Genomic DNA, 22,095 nt, shown 5'->3' with positions numbered 1-22,095 from the left:
TTACCGGTTGATACCACCCTCTAACCGACAACATAATTTCCCCCATTTTTTCCCCTCCCTTTCTCCCTCTCCCTCCCTCAAACCCCGCCTTTTACAACCTTCCCTCCTTCCCTCTCGGTCTTGTTCTAAGCTCTCTTTTCCTCCTCCCATCACCTCTCTCCCCCCTTTCCCTCTCTCTCTGCCCGCCCAGTCCCAGCAGACCTTGCCCTAGCTGGCAGTGTTATGCCGCTCTGGACTTCCCGCGCCTTGCCTTTCCCGCTCCTGACGCTCTAGTGTCAGGTTTCCTTTCAGTGTCTAACGACTCACGTGGTTGGCCGTGCCGTCCAAACGGACGTTTGGAACGAGACAGGAATGAATGACGGGAGGGGAAAGGACTCGTGGAGCCAAGAGGCTAAGCGTCTCCACCGCTAATATAACTGTCAGGAAGGCCACGCTTGTTAAAGTTCAAGGCCACGCCTGAGAAAGAACAAAACAAGTAAAGCCTGCCTGACAGAAGTTATCAGATCCAATACACCAGTCGCATACCACAAAACCTTAGTCTTCTGCTCAGGGGAATGCTAGCACCACTATCAGTACATGAATTCCGGCATCATCATATAGTCAACGAGATTTCACTTGCTATGACATGGGAAACGCCGCGCATTGTTGAATCTGCACTCTTCTCGTCACAAGACCAAAATAACATTCACAGTTTCAATGAAATGTCATGCAGCGTAATGACATTTGCCTCCAGCATTTTTTCTCCAGCCAGGGTTGATTCATGACTGCTATTTCCAGTATTCTCTCTCTACCTTGTCCCCCAAATCTGACCACCGGATCAGCGCTTTTATCGAGCCGACTACAGTACTAGTCTGGCTAGCTGCCATCCGTTCTTTCCTGAAATACTTAACTTAGAACTATTTCAGTCCAATGCAGCAGCTATTCTTTGGACAGGAGGTGGTTGCATTCCATTCTCATTGGACAATTCAAACGGCTCAAAACAAGTTGGCTTGCAGCTGAACAAGACAATGCAGACCCTTTTTTTTATGGTGACTGACTGACTTTGTCTTTCCGAACATCATTCCAACATTACTACTCACGTCAGTGACATCCTGTCACACTTTGCTAATAGCACAGGCTAAATGTCGTTGCTTCCTTGGTATGCTAGGGCAGATGAGCGGGAAATGCTGCGTATGACTTCCTTCTGACATTCTATTCAAACCTTGCTAGGTGTGCAAGATAGCGAACTGAATTGACAAATCGGTGCTTTGTAAGCAGGACGGCCATATTGTCCTTTAGGTGCACTGTAGATTTTATATTTTAGTTTGATTCTGGAGATACTCTGCTTTATACTATGTCAACCAACATCATGTGCATATACAGTATAATGTCACTGCTTCTCGCTCTCAGAGCTTGTATGGATGCAGTGTAAGCGTTCTGCTCAGAATACGGCTCAACACGTGGCATGTAAAAGAAAGAGAGGGAAAGACACAAGTGTAGCCTGAAGCGGCTGGGGAGAGGATGTGAATGCAGCCTGCCTGACACCCTCTGGCTCACAACGTCCTCACAGTCCCGCCAATAGAACACTGGGAATGCACACGCAGTGCCTGTGTGGACCCCAGGGCTTGTCAACAGACTCGCTCCATTAGAAACCACCACCACAATCCAAATGACGGTGCCTGGAGCAGGGACACACAGTTCTCTTGCTGATGCACTTAACAATAACGGCTGGAATGCATGCAATTCTTAAACAGGGTCGTGTCTCTCGAGATTTCCCAGAGATATAAATAACAGTATATCTGTTCATTTACAGTTCATCCCCAGGAAGAATGACGCCTTTTTCTATATAGTCATTTTCACATTTTCATACTTTTATAGAATGTTTGGGAAACACGTAGAGTAAGGCATTTGTGAAAATTCTACAGCGATATAGAGTGGGAAAGCGGCCATAAGGTTGGACAATTAATAGACAATGCAGTAAATAAAACCTAATAAAAATGTGTCAATCTTGTCCAAGGACCGGATGCTACACAGACCGGTGCGCCATAGCCAATCAGAGCTACTGTAGGCCTATAAGCCATTTGCTACAAGGGCCTTGCCATAATACACTTAGACCTGGGCAGTGTGTTTATAGGCAGTAGCAACAGCGCAACTTTAGACCATTACAATGCATTCGCCAAAAGCCACAAAATGCACCTGAATTGATTTCTGCAAATATATACAGTGCCTTGCGAAAGTATTCGGCCCCCTTGAACTTTGCGACCTTTTGCCACATTTCAGGCTTCAAACATAAAGATATAATACTGTATTTTTTTGTGAAGAATCAACAACAAGTGGGACACAATCATGAAGTGGAACGACATTTATTGGATATTTCAAACTTTTTTAACAAATCAAAAACTGAAAAATGGGGCGTGCAAAATTATTCAGCCCCTTTACTTTCAGTGCAGCAAACTCTCTCCAGAAGTTCAGTGAGGATCTCTGAATGATCCAATGTTGACCTAAATGACTAATGATGATAAATACAATCCACCTGTGTGTAATCAAGTCTCCGTATAAATGCACCTGCACTGTGATAGTCTCAGAGGTCCGTTAAAAGCGCAGAGAGCATCATGAAGAACAAGGAACACACCAGGCAGGTCCGAGATACTGTTGTGAAGAAGTTTAAAGCCGGATTTGGATACAAAAATATTTCCCAAGCTTTAAAAATCCCAAGGAGCACTGTGCAAGCGATAATATTGAAATGGAAGGAGTGTCAGACCACTGCAAATCTACCAAGACCTGGCCGTCCCTCTAAACTTTCAGCTCATACAAGGAGAAGACTGATCAGAGATGCAGCCAAGAGGCCCATGATCACTCTGGATGAACTGCATAGATCTACAGCTGAGGTGGGAGACTGTGTCCATAGAACAACAATCAGTCGTATATTGCACAAATCTGGCCTTTATGGAAGAGTGGCAAGAAGAAAGCCATTTCTTAAAGATATCCATAAAAAGTGTCGTTTAAAGTTTGCCACAAGCCACCTGGGAGACACACCAAACATGTGGAAGAAGGTGCTCTGGTCAGATGAAACCAAAATTGAACTTTTTGGCAACAATGCAAAACGTTATGTTTGGCGTAAAAGCAACACAGCTCATCACCCTGAACACACCATCTCCACTGTCAAACATGGTGGTGGCAGCATCATGGTTTGGGCCTGCTTTTCTTCAGCAGGGACAGGGAAGATGGTTAAAATTGATGGGAAGATGGATGGAGCCAAATACAGGACCATTCTGGAAGAAAACCTGATGGAGTCTGCAAAAGACCTGAGACTGGGAAGGAGATTTGTCTTCCAACAAGACAATGATCCAAAACATAAAGCAAAATCTACAATGGAATGGTTCAAAAATAAACATATCCAGGTGTTAGAATGGCCAAGTCAAAGTCCAGACCTGAATCCAATCGAGAATCTGTGGAAAGAACTGAAAACTGCTGTTCACAAATGCTCTCCATCCAACCTCACTGAGCTTGAGCTGTTTTGCAAGGAGGAATGGGGAAGAATTTCAGTCTCTCGATGTGCAAAACTGATAGAGACATACTCCAAGCAACTTACAGCTGTAATCGCAGCAAAAGGTGGCGCTACAAAGTATTAACTTAAGGGGGCTGAATAATTTTGCACGCCCAATTTTTCAGTTTTTGATTTGTTAAAAAAGTTTGAAATATCCAATAAATGTCGTTCCACTTCATGATTGTGTCCCACTTGTTGTTGATTCTTCACAAAAAAAATACAGTTTTATATCTTTATATTTGAAGCCTGAAATATGGCAAAAGGTCGCAAAGTTCAAGGGGGCCGAATACTTTCGCAAGGCACTGTAAATACCACAGGAGTCATCTTACATTTGGGAACTTACAGCCCTATTGATCAAACAAGCGTGAAAAGGTAGGCTCTCTCTCCCTCTCTAAGATCAACAACTAATGTTAGCCAGAGCGATATGAGTCAATGTCAAGCGAGGCAAGAGTAGATAAACCCTCAAACTTTTTCAGTTGTATAGTGAACACAAATATAAACACAACATTTAAAGTGTTAGTCCTACGTTTCGTGGGCTGAAATAAAAGATCCCAAAAATGTTCCATACACACAAAAGGCTTATTTCTCTCACATTTTGTAAAGAAATGTGTTTACATCTCTGTTAGTGAGCATTTCTCCTTTGTCAAGATAATCTATCCAACTGACAGGTGTGGCATAATAAGAAGCTGATTAAACAGCATAATCATTACACAGGTGCACCTTGTGCTGGGGACAATAAAATGCACAGTTTTGTCACACAACACAATGCCACAGACCTCTCTGTGAGGGAGTGTGCAATTGGCATGCTCACTGCAAGAATTTTACCAGAGCTGTTGAGTGAGAATGTAATGTTAATTGCTCTACCATAGAACATTTTAGAGAATTTGGCAATACGTCCAACCGGCCTCACAACTTTAGATGACGTGTAACCATGCCAGCCCAGGACCTCCACATCCGGCTTCTTCACCTGCGGGAATGTCTAAGACCAGCCACCTAGACAGCTAATAAAACTGTGGTTTTGCACAACCAAATGATTTCTGCACAAACTGTCAGAAACCGACTCAGGGAAGCTCATCTATGTGCTCATCGTCCTCACCAGGGTCTTGACCTAACTGCAGTTCGGCATCGTAACCGACTTCAATCGGCAAATTCTCACCTTCGATGGCACGCTGGAGAAGTGTGCTCTTCACGGATGAATCCAAAAATTCAACTGTACCGGGCAGATGGCAGAGGGGGTGTGTGGCATCGTGTGGGCAAGTGGTTTGCTGATGCCAATGTTGTGAAGAGCGTGCCCCATAATGGAGGTGGGGTTATGGTATGGGAAGGCATAAGCTACGGACAACGAACCTCAATTACATTTTATCAATGGCAATTTGAATGCACAGAGATGCCATGACGATATCCTGAGGCCCATTGTCATGCCATTCATCCGCCGTCATCACCTCATGTTTCAGCATGATAATGCACAGCCCCATGTCGCAAGGATCTCTACACAATTCCTGGAAGATGACAATGTCCCAGTTCTTCCATGGCCTGCTATCGCATTTCAAGGTAAGGAAATGCAGACTGTGTCGAACTAGCAATTATTTACTAAAGTAACAGGCGCAGGCAAACGACAGGTCAAGGCAGGCAGGGGTCGATAATCCAGAGTAGTGGGGCAAAGATACAGGACGGCAGGCAGGGTCAGGGTGGGCAGAAAAGGTCAAACCCGGGGAAAACAGGAACAATCAAGAGACAGGAACAGAGGGAAAAACACTGAAAGGCTTGACGAAACAGGAGACAGGAGACAAAGGTCTGTGAGGCATGGGTTTAACCCTGGTCACATGAAAGGTGGCATGTATACGAAGGGTTCGAGTAAAACAGAAGACGAACAGCAGAGGGGCCAATCATTTTGGAGATGGGGAACAGGCCGATAAACTGGGGGAGAGTCTCCAGGAGGGGCAGATCCCAGGTGGATAGCCATACCTTCCGCCCGAGAATCCGGGGTCCGGTGGCGATCTGCTTGTCATCGATACCTGGGAGGTGGTCTTAAGGAGGGCCGACCGGGCTCTCCTCCAGGTACAACGACAGCGATGGACAAACATCTGGGCAGAAGGTATGCCAACCTCTTCCTCCAGCTCAGGGAAGACTGGGGTGTAACTCAGAGGAAAGGCTGGCCGATGACCCAATGAGGGTGCTGAACGCCTTCCAGAATCTGGACGAGAACTGAGGACCCCGGTTGGAGATCATGTCCACGGGCAGTCCATGGACTCAGAAGACATGCTACACCATAAGCTGGGCCGTCTCCTTGGCCGAGGGTAGCTTGGGAAGAGGAACGAAGTGGGCGGCGTTGGAAAACCGTTTGACCACAGTCAGGATGGGAGTGTTGCACTCAGACGGGGGGAGACCCGTGACAAAATCCTGGGATATGTGGGACCAGGGACGTTGAGGGACAGGCAGTGGTTGCAGAAGACCAGCCGGACTTGCTGAGGAGTCTTGTTCTGAGCACGAACCGTGCAGGCGGCAACAAACGCAGCGACATAGTAGGCCACCAAAAGCGTTGTCGCACAAAGGCCAGAGTCCGACAGGAGCCCGGGTGGCAGGTAAGCCTGGAGGAATGGGCCCACACCAGTACCGAATGGGCCCACTCCAGACCCCCCCCAGGTTTTGGCTAGGACCACTACGCTCCCGGACCTGTTTCCCTATACACTAGCTGAGTGCCATCACCAGGCATGAAGGATGGTCTCGGGCTCCAGGGTGGCTATAGCGGCGAGACAGGGAATCCGGCTTGACGTTCTTGGACCCAGGCCAGTAAGAGAGGGAAAAGTTGAACCGGGCCCATCTCGCTTGCCTGGAGTTGAGGCGCTTGGCAGTGCAGAACTACTAGGTTTTTGTGGTCGGTCCACACAATGAACAGATGTTTCCGCCCCTTCCAGCCAGTGCCTCTATTCCACCAACGCCATCTTCACCGCAAGAAGCTCTCGATTCCCCACATCGTAGTTCCTCTCTGTGACGTTGAGGAGGTGGGAGAAGAAGGCACAGGGATGCAGCTTAAGGTCCAGGGCAGAACGTTGGGTCAGGACATCCCTCACTCCGACATCCGAAGCATCGGCCTCCACCACAAACTGACAGGAAGGGTCAGGATGAACAAAGATAAGAGCAGTGGTGAAGCGGTGTTTGAGGTCCCGGACGACCTAGTTTTTGGCACGTAGAGCAAGTGTTATTGGGGGGAGCGGGAGAAGACAAGGATGTCATCCAATGTAGATGAAGACTAACTGGTTCAACATGTCGCGGTAAACATCCTTTACTAGTGCCTGGGGCGTTGGTGAGGCCAAAAGGCAACACCAGATACACCAGATACTCGCTGGCCATGTTGAAGGCTGTCTTCCACACATCCCCCTCTCGTCTCCGCACCAGGTGTTAGGTGTTCCGTAGATCCAGCTTGGAAAACGCAGTGTCCCCCTGGAGCAGCTCGAAGGCAGAGGAAATGAGTGGTAGCGGGTAACGGTTCTTAACAGTAATGTCATTGAGTCCCCGGTCGTTAATGCCAGGACACTGGCAGGAGAGGAAGAGGAACGGATAAATCCTTCAGCTAGTGAGTCCTCAACGTAGGTCTCCACAGCCTTGGCCTCCCGTCCCGACAGAAAGTACAGACGAGCCCGGGTCATGATGCTGGGGAGAAGGTCAATCCCGCAGTCATAGGGTCGGTGCCGGCAGAAGCGAAGTGGCCCCAGGCCTAGCTGAACACCTCACGGAGGTTCTGGTACACCGCGGGGATGGCAGAGAGGTCTGGGGCACCTTCCAAGCCTCCAGGAAAATGTCCCGGGCAGGTTGCGCTGACTTCAGACAATGGCCGTGGCAGAACGGACTCCAACCCATGATGGTACTCATAGACCAGTTAATGAGGGGAATGTGTCATTGGAGCCAGGAGAATCCCAAAACAACGGGAATCTTGAGGAGACTTGATGAGCAGAAATTGAATAGTCTCGCTGTGATTCCCTGACATCCGTAGGTTGATGGAAGTGGTATTATGAGTGACCCGGCCTATGGAGCGCCTGTCCAGTGCTCTAACATCCATGGGAATGCAGAGCGGCTGTTCAACTCAGAAGCCACGGTAGCGTCCAAAAAGCTCTCATTGGCCCCAGAGTCAATGGGACCCGGAGAAATTTAGACTGGTTTCCCCACAGCAGATTGGCATGAAAAGGGGTGCGAGCAAGGGAAGCAGAAAAGTTCTCCATATGGCCCACCAGAGTACTCGGTCTTACCAGCGAGCCTGGTCTTTTTAAAGGACAAGAGGGCACCAAATGACCAAGAGTCCCGCATTACAGACAACTCTTTGTGTTGATCTTGTATTGCCGTTCCGCTGGCGACAGCCCAGCTCTGCCTAGTTGCATAGGCTCAGCAAGCTGTGACAACCGGGTTCTCTGGGCAATGGGACCGTCAGGGACTTCCAGAATGACTCGAAGGCAAGGTGGAATCTCTGGATGTGCGAGGGAAATCAAATTTCCTCTCCCTCCGTCTTTCCCGTAATCGCCCATTGATACAGATGGTCAACGCGATGAGGGAAGCGAGATCTTGGCCTCCTCCGAGACACTGTGCAGGAACACATCGAACAGCACTTCCTGGTTCCAAGCACTCTGTGCTGTATAGTCTGCCACACTGAGGGAGTCCTGCAGAAGCTGGATTATCTTCCAGCCAGCTTCTCTCCCGGAGAGCGTGGAATCAAATACCTTCTTCACCTCTCCCACGAACCCCTCCAGACTAACACATATGGCCGGATGTTGTTCCCATACATCAGTAGCCCAGGTGAGAGCCCTCCCGGACATCAGCGTGATGAGGTAGGCTATCTTGGAGCGATCCAAGGGGCAGGAGGAAGGCTGGAACTCAAAGACAAGGGCACACTGAGCTAGAAACCCCCGACAGGTGTTCAGCTTTCTATTGAAGCGTTCCGGTGGAGGTAAGCGGGACTCCCGAGAAGGTGGAGTGACTGATGAAACAGCGATGCTCACAGCTGAGTTACTGAGGGGCTGTGGAGTTAACACCACGGTAGGCTGCCTCCCAGACAACCCGCGTAATTGCTCCAGCAAAACGTCCAACGCCTGGTAATGGCGTTCAGCCAACGTTTGGACCCCCTCCATAAGACCATGAAGCAATTCCTTGTGCCTACTGATGGTGGCTCCTTGGGAGGAGATGGCGTTGCACAGCTGGCCCGGGTCTGCGGGGTCAGTCAGGGCCCGTTCGTAGTACCACATTTCAAGGTAAGACCTTTCTTTTTAAAGGTATCTGTGGCCAATAGATGCATATCTGTATTCCCAGTCATGTGAAATCCATAGATTAGGGCCTAATGAATGTATTTCAGTTGACTGATTTCCTTATTGTAACTCAGTACACTTTAACTCAGTAAAATGTTTGAAATGGTTTCATGTTGCATTTATATTTTTGTTCAGTGTAGCTATAAAAGGTCAATGTTTTTACTCTGAGTACTGTTTACATGAGCTACTGTTTACATGATTTGTTTTTTACACCAGTAGTTTTACTTCTATTTGAGTATATTTTCAATAAAGTAACAGTACTTATACTTAAGTAAGATATTTCAGTACTCTTTCCACCCCTGACCTTGAGGATTCAACCCTGTGGGGATCTTCAAGTACCATTGACCTCAAGAAGAAGATGAGTCAAGGGACTATACCGGCCAAAATGGGTCTGGAACAGCCTATATATCAACATAATTTAAAAGCATGGTTTGGCCTTTTGGCATATTTAACACTGGTATGGGAGAACACTTTTGAGAACAGCCATTATGATGACACTAAGCTGTCATTGTAATGATGCATCTATTAAGATACCTAAATATGAGCTCTTGCATAGCATGAATGCGCTATAGATATGCTATGGATATATGTCATTAACCTTTTAATAATCAGACACAAAAGAGATTTTGTAATACCTTTTTATCAAAAAGATAGGAATCAAAAATGTTGGTACCCGTTTTCACTACCTCAACTTGCGAGGATCACGACACTGAACCTTCTTCTAAAATGTTTTATGAGATTGGAGACGACATTGGGAGGAATCTTAATCATAATCAGACACCTTATCAATAGCTACAGCTCGTGGTCCTCCTGGAATCAGAAGACCCAAGCTTTGCAGGCTAGCTCAACCAGCATCAAAGCCACTCCAAGCACTGGAGCCGTGGGAACTAGCCTTAGCCTAACAGCTATGCTAATGCTACACAGGATACTATGAGCTTAGTCAAAAATTAGACAAGAGCACTGGCTCAACTGAGTCTAGCCAATTCATGTCAACACACTAAAATGTTTGCTTGGCTTAGCATTAGCTCAGCTATTTTACTGCCACTAGTTTACTGCTATTCATTAAAACAAATTATGAAAGTTATGGTTCTCAGGAATTAGACTCTCACACACATGCAATGTGACACGTTCTGGGCATTTATCTAAATAGCATGCCTTATATATGTGTGTGTAGATGCAGCTAAGTAGGGTACATCCTCATCAATATCAGTACGACTCCTTACATGCAAATGGCTTGAGATTATTATGAGTTATAAATGAAAGCATATAGATATGCAAAGCATGTAAAAGCTGCATGTATTTGTTTTAATTAGGATTGGATTTGAATTGGGATTGGATATATTACACTGAAAACCGGAGTTAGCCCCATATCAAGGTGAACTGTATTCCTCACAAAGGATGACGATGCACATTTGGCCAAAACGTTAGCACGCTGACTAACAGGTATGCCTAACAACTCAGAAACGAAACCGGAGCTGATAAGTGCAGCAGGAAGCAAATGAAATAGAAGAAATGGTTTATTCTGATGTACTTGGACACACACCCCTCTTACAGTAAAGCTAATAGTGAATTGCCTTCTGTAGAAGGGAGTGTGTACTTCCAGGAAATGATACTGTTTGCTGGAGTGTTGTTGCATAAGACCATATTTTTTCTCTTGCAACCCAGTCTATGATTTGTCATGTCCGACAGTCAGTTTCAGCAGCGGAGTGGAAAAATACTGCTGGAGGAGGACAAACAAACCCTGGCTTTTGTACATATATTTTATAATCAGAGTAACTACAGAGAAATAACCAATGTAATTACGCTGGGCTACAATAGAGCAGAAAGAGATAGGGGATCCCTGTGAGAGTGGTGTGTGTGTTCTGCAGGGATGCATTGTTTGGCTCAGCAGATACCTAATATGTATGACTCTCTACCTGTGTGGTTGTGTGGAGTGGGAGAGAGTGTGGGTGCGAGAGAGTGCGCGTGTAGGTGTGTGTGAGTGTGCGCGTGGTAGCGATTATATATATTTTTTTAAATAATTCAACGAAAGGTTAGATTACACATGTTGCTTGCCTCTCTCAAACACACACTGACCGACAAGCGTGGGTGGAAGTGCGAGCGGAGAACAGAGAGAGCCGCGCAAAAGGGTAGAGAGAGTAGGAGGAGGGAGAGGAGACGGTATCTGTTGCCTCATCCTGTATTCATATTAATCCATCATAACACAAGGCGAAGGATGAAAGTGTCCAGTGCATCTGTGAAGAATCTTACTCACGGCAATCCAGCATGTCGAATAAAAACAAAGACCTTGACTGATAGCAGAGAGAAACACGGCCTCATCCACATCGACAGCACCACAGTGGAGACGGTCAAAAGGTCCTCGGCGTCCACATCACTGCGGACCTGAAAATGTTCCCTCCACACTTACATTGTGGTAAAGAAGGTGCAACAGCACCTCTTCCACCTCAGGAGGCTGAATAAATGTGGCTTGGCCCCTTAAGTCCCTCAAAAACCTCTACAGATGCCCCATCGAGAAATTTCTGTCAGGCTCTATCACCGCCTAGTACGACAACTCTGGCGCCTGCAGCCGCAGAGCTTTCCAGAGGGTGGTGCAGTCAGTCAAACGCGCCCCCGGGGTCACGCCACTTGCCCTCCAGGACATCTACAGGAAGGTCAACAAGATCATCAAGGACTTCGGCGACCCGAGCCACGGCGTGTTCACTCCACTACCATCTAGAAGGAAAAGGCAGTACAGGTGCATCAAAGTTAGGACCGAGAGACTGAAATAAAAGCTTCTATCTTCAGGCCATCAGACTGTTGAACATCACTAGCCGCCTACCACCCGGTATTCTACCCTGCACCTTAGAGACTGCTTCCCTATGTACATGGAGTTATTGAACACTGGTCACTTTAATCATGTTTACATACTATTTTACCCACTTCACATGTACATACTGTATTCTAGTAATGGCTCATCCTATATAACTACTGCTGTACACACCTTTTCTATTCACATACTGTCCATATTGTCTATACACACTATTTATTTAATATATATTATATATATTCCGGACTGTGACTATTTCTTATTTTTGGGGGTTAATGTATTGGCTAGATACTACTGCACTGTTGGAGCTCTAGACATAAGCATTTCTCTGCACCTGCGATAACATCTGCAAACCTGTGTACGCAACCAATACAATTTGATTTGATATTTTTTGTAGGAAAATGTATTGCCGAAATATACGGTAAACAAGTAGAGTCAGAATGTTCAACTTAAAAGTCGTGGAGTCATCTCCTCACCCAGGTGGGGAGGGAGGAAGGTGATATAGGTCAGAGCATACCAAGGTAAACAACCCTGGTAGTATCACTACCCAGAATATGAGGCAACTCAAGTGCAATGCACCAGAATCTGCCCTCAGCATCAGCTAGCGAATGAAAGGGGTTTCTCACTTCACCACACAGGAGAGTAATGGGTTTTCCCCCTGAGAGAGCAAGAGCAGGATAACTTTTCTCCATCTGTCCCTTTCTGTAGTGATGTGACTGTGCAGCTTATTAACTGCTGCCCTCGCCCTTTCCAATTCGCTCTCTCTGTGTTAATGTTGGTGTGCTGCACAGCAGCTGCTGCTTCACAGTTTTTAATGCTTGTTTGTTTAACCTGAGTGAGTGGTTAAAATTAAAAAAGGGTTGTTTGAAAGTACATCTCGTTCTCCCTCTCTCCTGGGGGGGGGAATGTGTTTCCAAGAAGGGGCGATAGGGGAGTGTACACCCTATGCAGCCCGCGTGCCCTCATTTCCATGAGGCCAGCCAGCGGTGGTAGTATGTGTGGTTCAAGTCAATTGAACGGGGAGGCAGCCAGCCAGCGAGCCTAGTATGTGTGAAAGGGAAAACAACATGCATCAATATGTGAGGAATCTAGACAGTACCCAGCTTGCACAAATCATCCCGAGAGCTTTCTTAGTGCTTGGTTGACCGATGGTTATTTTGCATACGACCTTCCTATAGCTTTCTGGGAATGGTGCAGGATAGTTGCATGGCTTTTGAACATTCTCCGCATACTTAAAGAACTTCACAAAAAAACATGATTCTCTTGGTATTTCATTCCTTTAACAGAATGTTTCCTAAGTTCAAACATGGTTACAATTATTAAAAATGTTGGTATGTTCTAGGAATGTTCTCCAACTGGTTTGACATTGGGGATGTCCTCAAATGATTCATAACGTTAAGAAACAATTTTCTTCGGTGGGAATTTCAGTACTTTTGCGTAACGTTTCCTACAGGTTTACTCGTGGTTCTATTTAAAGTCTCCGGCAAGCACGTAACCTTCTGGTAACATACGTCTCTTAGAGCGTGTTTATCATTTGGTTATTTTGCATACAACTTTCTCAAAACAGTCTTGGAATGTTGCAGGATACCCAGCTAGCATATAATGTTCTGAGAACCACATGTTTCTTAGCTGGCAATTTCAGTACTTCAGCATAAGGTTTCCTACCGGTTTCCTCACGGCTCTATTTAGTCATGTTCTCAGAACTTTCCATCAAAAAAAACAAAAAACACAAGAAAACATTAGTTACGTTGGAAGAATGCTATTTAAAAACGTAAACATTCCGTTCTCAGCATCAACCAAACTCTCTATAAGGAGTGTGCTCAGGTGTGTTGGCCACGCCCACTAATGGGCCACACTGGAGCTTGTTTCCTTTGAAATGGAGTCTGTTTGAACAGACAAATGAACAGCTTTGTATGAGTTAAAAAATCATGGCATGCTAGCTCCATCCTGGTGGTGCATGGATAGAAAACAGAATATCATTGGTCTGAATCGCACTGATGCTGTAGCCCAATAAAAATATAAATGTGTTTGCATGATTAATGCCTAAGCAAATTCATTTCCATGTGTCCTATCTGTGTTTGGAGTTCATAACAGTTGTATGTATGCTAGCTGAGTTTTTAAAGGTCTTATTGAAATATTCAGTGAAAGTTTTAAGGACGTTATTCAAAAACCTCCAAATAACCTTTACATTTTGTTCAAAACATTCACAACATTTATTGCACATTCTCAGAACGTTTTTCAAATTTCCTTCACCAACCTCGAATTTCCATTCTCAGAACGTTAAGAAAACCTCCCAGGAAAACTTTCGGGGAACCATAGTCAGGAAACGTATGGCTTAGTTCCCAGAACCAATGGGAATCCAAAAGCATACAACCCCACACCTTCCAAGGAACCAAATGTGCTAGCCCGGGTAGCTAAAGTCTCATCGCTAACCAGGCATCTCCTTCACTCTCTCTCTCTCTCTCTCTCTGGGGGGGATTGTTTCCTGTGGTGGGATTCTAGACGGGGCCCCAAACCGTCTGTTAGTTGCCCCCGTTGAGTCACAGTCTACGGGTGAACTGATGTAATAGGGCAGGAATCCGGCCCATACACTGCCAGTCTAGACAGCCTGGCCCGCTCCCTCAACCTGAAGTGGAAAACAATAGTCTGGGAAACAAGCTCGGCCAGGGGGTTGCCATTGTGTGGTATTATATCGCCCCCCTGTGGCTGCTAGGTGTATTCTGTTGGATGACCTCAGTTCTTGCAAAAACAGGTGGAATCATAAAACAGTCAAATGAAAATCACCAATCATAAGGACACAGATCCATACTATAGAAATACAGATATATTCCCCCATTGTGGTTATGCATATTTTACAGTATTTATAGTAACATTTGCCTTTTAAGGGAAAACCCACAATAATCCACCCTCCATCGCTCCTTAATTAAAGGGCAGCAGGTAGCCTGGTGGTTAGAGTGCTGGGCCAGTAAGTGAAAGGTTGGTGGATCGAATCCCCGAGCTGACAAGGTAAAAATCTGTCATTCTACCCCTGAACAAGGCAGTTAACCCACTGTTCCTAGGCTGTCACTGTAAATAAGAATTTGTTCTTAATTAATTGACTTGCCTAGTTAAAAAACAACAACTCCAAAGACCTTTAAAATGCCTATATAAATGTCAGTAGCTGTGCATTCTGATGAGTCATTGTGACCATTATCCTGCAGCATCTGACTGGAACAGAGCTCTTACTGCAGAGAGAGCATCTCCAGGTAATGCTTTCATTAACACCCTCCAGCTAGCCCTCCTCCCTAACAGCCTACTGGAAAATTGATAACCCACATGTACAGTACACACACACTTCCTGGAAACTCAGAGCTGTCGGGAGAGGGGAGGGTTACGATGCTGGCATTTCCTCACATTATTCCCCACAATACAATTGCAGCATCACGGGAGATAGCAGTGCACCATAGTGGAGTAAGCTGATAGGATGGACCCATCTTGCGGCTGGCCAATCCCTTTGCAGTGCACAAACAATCAGAGAGCAGCCGATAGAAAAGGTTAAGGAGTTTCCCGGTTATTGATGTTACTGCAGAAAATGCTGTGTGTTCTGCAGAGGCGGTGTTTGAGTTGAGGTGACAGATCGATATCTGTGTGTGTGTACTACGCAAGAATGTTTGTGTAGGTGTGCATGTTGGAAGACACTGTTATCACTGATAACAGTCTTGTTTTTTGTTTTGTGTTCCAGTACTAGTAGGGACATCACCTTGTTCTGTGGGTCAGGTCCACATGAAACAGGAACAAAACACACAAGAGGCCTAGCAATTACAGTAAATAAAAGTCAGCCTCTGCCAAACAAACCAACAGAGGAAAGCACTAAATGACAAAGCACTGGGCTGGATTTCAGGAAGAGTTGGGCAAATAATGGTTTCACTGACCGAGGACAGAAAGAATAGTCCACAGCTCACCAATTTGGGTTGGTGTCAAATTACAAATTAAAATGAGGGGTGAAATCCTCATAGATTGATAAATGCACTTGTAAATGATTGAAATGGTTGAATTTAAATCAAATTGGCCTCGACTAACGTCACAAACAAAGGTATAAAGGGGCAGCAGGTAGCCTAGTGGTTAGAGTGTTGGGCCAGTAACCGAAAGGTTGACAGATCGAATCCCTGAGCTGACAAGGTAAAAATATGTAGTTCTGAACAGCGCTGTTAACCCACTGTTCCCCAGTAGGCCGTCATTGTAAAAGATCATTCGTTCTCAACTGACTTTTTATTTTTTTATTTATTTAACCTTTATTTAACCAGGTAGGCTAGTTGAGAACAAGTTCTCATTTGCAACTGCGACCTGGCCAAGATAAAGCATAGCAGTGTGAACAGACAACACAGAGTTACACATGGAGTAAACAATTAACAAGTCAATAACACAGTAGAAAAAAGAGTCTATATACATTGTGTGCAAAAGGCATGAGGAGGTAGGCGAATAATTACAATTTTGCAGATTAACACTGGAGTGATAAATGATCAGATGGTCATGTATAGGTAGAGATATTGGTGTGCAAAAAAGCAGAAAAGTAAATAAATATAAACAGTATGGAGATGAGGTAGGTAAAATTGGGTGGGCTATTAGACTATTAGACTATTAGGCTATTAGACTACCGATAGACTATGTACAGCTGCAGCGATCGGTTAGCTGCTCAGATAGCAGATGTTTGAAGTTGGTGAGGGAGATAAAAGTCTCCAACTTTAGCGATTTTTGCAATTCGTTCCAGTCACAGGCAGCAGAGAACTGGAACGAAAGGCGGCCAAATGAGGTGTTGGCTTTAGGGATGATCAGTGAGATACATCTGCTGGAGCGCGTGCTACGGGTGGGTGTTGCCATCGTGACCAGTGAACTGAGATAAGGCGGAGCTTTACCTAGCATGGACTTGTAGATGACCTGGAGCCAGTGGGTCTGGCGACGAATATGTAGCGAGGGCCAGCCGACTAGAGCATACAGGTCGCAGTGGTGGGTGGTATAAGGTGCTTTAGTAACAAAACGAATGGCACTGTGATAAACTGCATCCAGTTTGCTGAGTGTTGGAAGCTATTTTGTAGATGACATCGCCGAAGTCGAGGATCGGTAGGATAGTCAGTTTTACTAGGGTAAGTTTGGCGGCGTGAGTGAAGGAGGCTTTGTTGTGGAATAGAATGCCGACTCTAGATTTGATTTTAGATTGGTGATGTTTGATATGAGTCTGGAAGGAGAGTTTACAGTCTAGCCAGACACCTAGGTACTTATAGATGTCCACATATTCTAGGTCGGAACCATCCAGGGTGGTGATGCTAGTTAAATTGTAAAAAAGAAACAATTAGATTTTTGGACAATGCATAGGCCAAATACAACAGCGCAATGCATTGGAAAACTGGCCTGAGCCATTTGGATGGAAATGGTGTTAAGGTGTAGTCACCTCCAGCATGTGTACACAAAGCCAGAGGGCCTGCCTTTTACAGGTGGGGCTCCCGAACGAAGAGCCTGGTATATAGCCTCTCCCACCCCCTAACCACACCAGCCCACCTCAGGAAAAAGAGCGAGGACAGTGGGCCACCAACCGACAGGGCAGGAAAGGTTAAACAATGTTCTTCTGTGGGAATTTCAGAAAGAGACAAAGAGGTAGAGGGCCAGAGTATAGTGAGAGGTAGGAGAAGGGGTGTTTTTCATCCCCACCTCTCTGTTGTTTTTGAGGACTATCACAGGCTATAGGAAAATGGACAACCTGCTGTGAATTGTTCCAAACAATTCCAAAAAACTTTAGTGCTGGGGACATGTGATGGTGTCCTAAAAGAGTTGTAATATTTATTTGTACATTCATCCATTTTCAATGTTTATGGCAATGGAATGCATCATCAATGCAGAACTCTTCCAACATAACTGGACAGTGGAGATGAACTTGTATTTTTTTCTGCTGCTTTCCTGGACTAGTCTCGGAAAGTGTCACATAAAATGTGGGTTTTGAACAGCCTGCTCGTTTAAAAATGAGCAAATACGAGTTATGCAATAAGACAGAGGTGCTGTGTCTGACGTTGGAACTAAACTCTGTTGCCATGATACCACAGCCACATCAACACATTTTGAAAAAGGGGCACCTAGGCTTATACAGTAGCCTTAAGTGGTTGGCATAATCCCAGAGCCTCCCACAAACATTTTAAGGGAAAAAACACACAATAAAACATTTCTCTGACAGAAATCCTTGCCACACGTTGGGGTTTCTATGGCGAAAGCAACAACAAATTCCTTTGCAGGGTTTGCAGTGGTCTCTCAAAATGACACAAAAAAACCTTTAAGAGTTTCCTCCACACTAAACTCTCCACAAGAGATAAACTCTGAGGTTGGTGGTATGACTCATTTTGCACACAGCAAAAGTGACCTGCATAGTCAGCAGACAGCCATATATTCCTATCATGACCAGAAATACTACACTTTTTCCTCAGCAAAAGCCTCCTTTTTTTTGGGAGAAACCCCAGTTTGCTAAATCTATTTCTGGGAATAGTGGAACATCCCACCAGAACACTCCCTAAAATGGGATGTGTGGTTTGTCTGGGCATTTGGGAGGAATGAAGGGGGGGGGGTGTTAAAATAGGACCAATGCGTGTGTCACACTCATATTTGCCCCTCGTTAGGGTCTCGCCTCTTGGCGTGTGTCGGTGCCAGTTGATGCCCTGGTGCGACTTCTGGCCAGCGATGGCAAGTGTGTATTGTGACCCTGAGGATTCTAGACACGTGTGCGGGGGGGTTCATGTTCACAGTTATCTGACCAGGCAGCAGCAGCCATACTGACGTCGGTGCAAGTCAAGGAGGAAATGAAAAGACACATCATGTACCTAATGGTCAATTCTTCTGAGGACAGACAAACATCTCTTTGTTACCATTTATGACGGAGATGTTATCAGCCAATGTTTTACCACTCCCATACATTTTGACCTTGTACTCCGTAAAAATGTATAAAAGTAAACTACTACGTTAGTGTGTACATACATGTTACACACACACACACACACACACACACACACACACACACACACACACACACACACACACACACACACACACACACACACACACACACACACACACCAAAGCTAGAACACTCCAGAACACCAGCTTAGATTACTTACACTACAGCCAATCATCACAAACAAATAAACAAACATGGGTGTCTGTCCGGTCTGTCTGTCTTCATGACTCAGCACCGATCCACTAACACGCTGAGCATCGTGTCACTATAGGACACAGGACACTCAACAACACATCAGAAAACCTTGAGCAAGAGTCTAACAGGCTACATCAGCAAGTTCCCAACTGCCAAGAGAGAGAGAGAGAGAGAGAGAGAGAGAGAGAGAGGGAGGGAGAGCGAGAATGAGAATGAGAAAGAGAGGCTGACATGCTCCAGACCTCCACCTTTGACATCATCCTCCATAAATTTCCTGGTTCCCTCCCCCTGAGTGACGATCAATGTGCGCACAGCAACAACAACTCGAATGACAGGCCTCTCTCACAAGTTACATACGTAATCTTCATCAAGGCCTGTTTCATAGAAACAGCTGATGCGGCTGATTAGTAGAATCAGAGCAGGAATGGAACAAAATCCTGCACAACGGGTTGCGGTCCTTGAGGAGGACTCCGCGTTACAGTAAAAGGTTGTAAAGGTCAGCAAAGGTTGAGAAACTCTTCCCTTTTACTGTGCCTTAGACCGCTGCACCACTCAGGAAGCAAGAACGTTGTTTCTTAATTAACCTTCTCGAAACAATTTCAGAACATCCCTTTAAATAGAACCACGAGGAAACATGTAGGAAACGTTATGCTGAAGTACTAAAATTCCCACAGAAGAACATTGTTTAACCTTTTCTGAACTACTGTATTTTAGAACATTCCCAATGTCAAATCAGTTGGAGAACGTTCCTAGAACATTGGCAAAATTGAAATGAAATGTAACCACGTTTGAACTTCTGGTAAAGTAATGAAATAAGTAGAAAATTACGTTTTTTTTGTCAAGTTTCTTTAATGTGCTGAGAATATTCCAAAGCCAAGCATGTATTTATGCCAATTAACCATAGCACAACCATGCTCTCACCAAGCTCCAAGAAGCATTTGGTTCTCAGAACGTCACATGCTAGCTCGGTTGATTTTGTAACGGTTTTCTTCTGGTGAAAGAGAGACGGACCAAAATGCAGCGTGGTTATTTTTGTACATCTTTAATAAAGATGTAAATACAACAATCTACAAAACAAGAACTGTGAAAAAACAAAACAGTCCTATCTGGTGCCACAAACACAAAGACAGGAACAATCACCCACAAATCCTAACACAAAACAGGCTACCTAAATATGGTTCCCAATCAGAGACAATGATGAACACCTGCCTCTGATTGAGAACCATATCAGGCCAAACATAGAAATAGACGAACCAGACACACAACATAGAATGCCCACCCAGCTCACGTCCTGACCAACACCAAAACAAGGAAAACACACAAGAACGATGGTCAGAACGTGACAGATTTGCATCTCTGTCCTTATACTTTCAAATATTTCTTGCAGCTTCCTATCCTCATCTCCTTTTCTTTAGAGTTGACCATAAGAGCAGTGCAAAATAAAGGAGTTGCCTTCACCTACATAGCCCTTTGAAACCCACTGAGGAGAGAAGACGCTAAGGGGCCTTTTTAGACAGAGTTTGGAAAGCAGCCTAACCCCCAGTCTGAGTAGAACTGGAACCCATCATGCTGTAATTGTCTCCGATTGCACACGGCTGCTTCTTACGCCACTACCAAACACTAGATAATGCTGAGCAAAGGTAGTGAGGTCATCTCATCCAGATACACACTTTCTCACAGACACACACAAGCAGTGAGCACACACACACACCCAGGGTGGCTAATAGAACAGCTGGCTTCCATTTAGCTCTGGCTTGGCCTCCCTGTCCCCCACCCTGGGCCGTTCCACTGTGCCTGGCCCCTGATGGCTCAAAGATGTGGGTAATCTACAACTCCAAAACAGGGGGGGGGAAACACAATGCAAGACTGTATGTGTGTCGTAGAGAGTAGCTCCTTTCTCATCCTGCTGACACACAAAGCCTGCTCTCACAAGTGAAGAAACAATTATGGGTTGTTTATTTTTCTTTGTTGCACTGCTCTGATGCAGATGTGTCTCCCAGACTCCCACAATGCAAAGCCCTCCTGGTGTGGAAAAAGAGAGACACACACATACAGACACAGACAGTGGCGTCATGCCCATTTCAGTGTTGTGGAGTAGTGAACTACATGTAGTTCAACCAGTAATATAGCAACATTTTTCAGTAGCTTGGTGGTAGTTGAACTAAATTAAAATCTTTGTAGTGTTTTCAGTAGTTAATTACTTTTTTGCCATGTAGCGGTGTAGCGAACTACTGGAACTACACACAACCTATTTTGCTAAAAGAAAATACGCAGTGAAGTAGGCAATCATTTCAGACCTGCCTAATTCTCACTTGAAACATATTTTGTATGTGTTTTAAAGGTTAAATTACACATTCTGTTAATATCTGACTCTGATCTGATCTACAATCTGTCGTCTATGACATTTCAGATTTAGATATGATCATTTATCACAAGGTAGTTTGGATGTAGTGAACTACTTTTTAAAAGTAACTTTCGCTAAGGAAACCACATTCTTAAGGAGTTGCTTTAGTGTAGCTTAACTTCCTCCAGTGTGAAGTAATTGGTAGCTTGGTAAACTATATTTTTCAGAGTAGCTTCCTCAACACTGGCCCATTTATCCACTCCACTTGTATGGAAAAAACATTGGCGATACTGTTTATTTTATGCCTAATTATCCAATGCATGTTTCAGAAATGTTGAGTTTAGTAGCTGCACTACCTTTGTAGCTATGGCCTGCGTATTTCTGTCTGTAGTATTTTTTCCAGTCTGTGTGATGGATAGCGAGTGCCTTCACTGAAGGGGGGAAATCAGGCACTTGTTGTTTTGTCCTCTTGACAGAACAGCCAGGGCCTAGCCTTGTCCGTATGACGTGTCCTTGCGTCACACCACCATCAACCGTGCTACCCTACTGTCACCCGAGTAACCGTGCTTGTATTACTGCAACAACAGTTACAGTTCATGAGGAGAAACATCTAAGGAAAATAAAGCCACTTGAAGCCTTCATATTTACTCAAACTGTCCTTACCCTAGGAACTTGCTGTGGACTGGAGCCATGTTTTTAATGCTTTATGTAATGAACATGACAGGTAAACAAACATAAGCCGATATCTCAATCTGCTTCTGGGAAGCTTTACAGTCCGAGTAGGAAAACGTAGAGCAAGTAGAGGAGCACGTATTGTAGACTTAAGCCTTGGGCCTGATGCCAAGACGTCTGAGAACTGTGGTTGTAAAGCGCGTCATTCACGACCTCGTAGTTCATCTTGTTCACACCTAGCCGCCACATACAGTAGGATATTGATCACATCAAGACCGTTCGCATGGGGCT

This window comes from Oncorhynchus masou, chromosome 24, assembly GCF_036934945.1.
Source record: "Oncorhynchus masou masou isolate Uvic2021 chromosome 24, UVic_Omas_1.1, whole genome shotgun sequence".
NCBI lineage: Eukaryota > Metazoa > Chordata > Actinopteri > Salmoniformes > Salmonidae > Oncorhynchus > Oncorhynchus masou.
Note: the sequence above shows the minus strand (reverse complement) of the source record.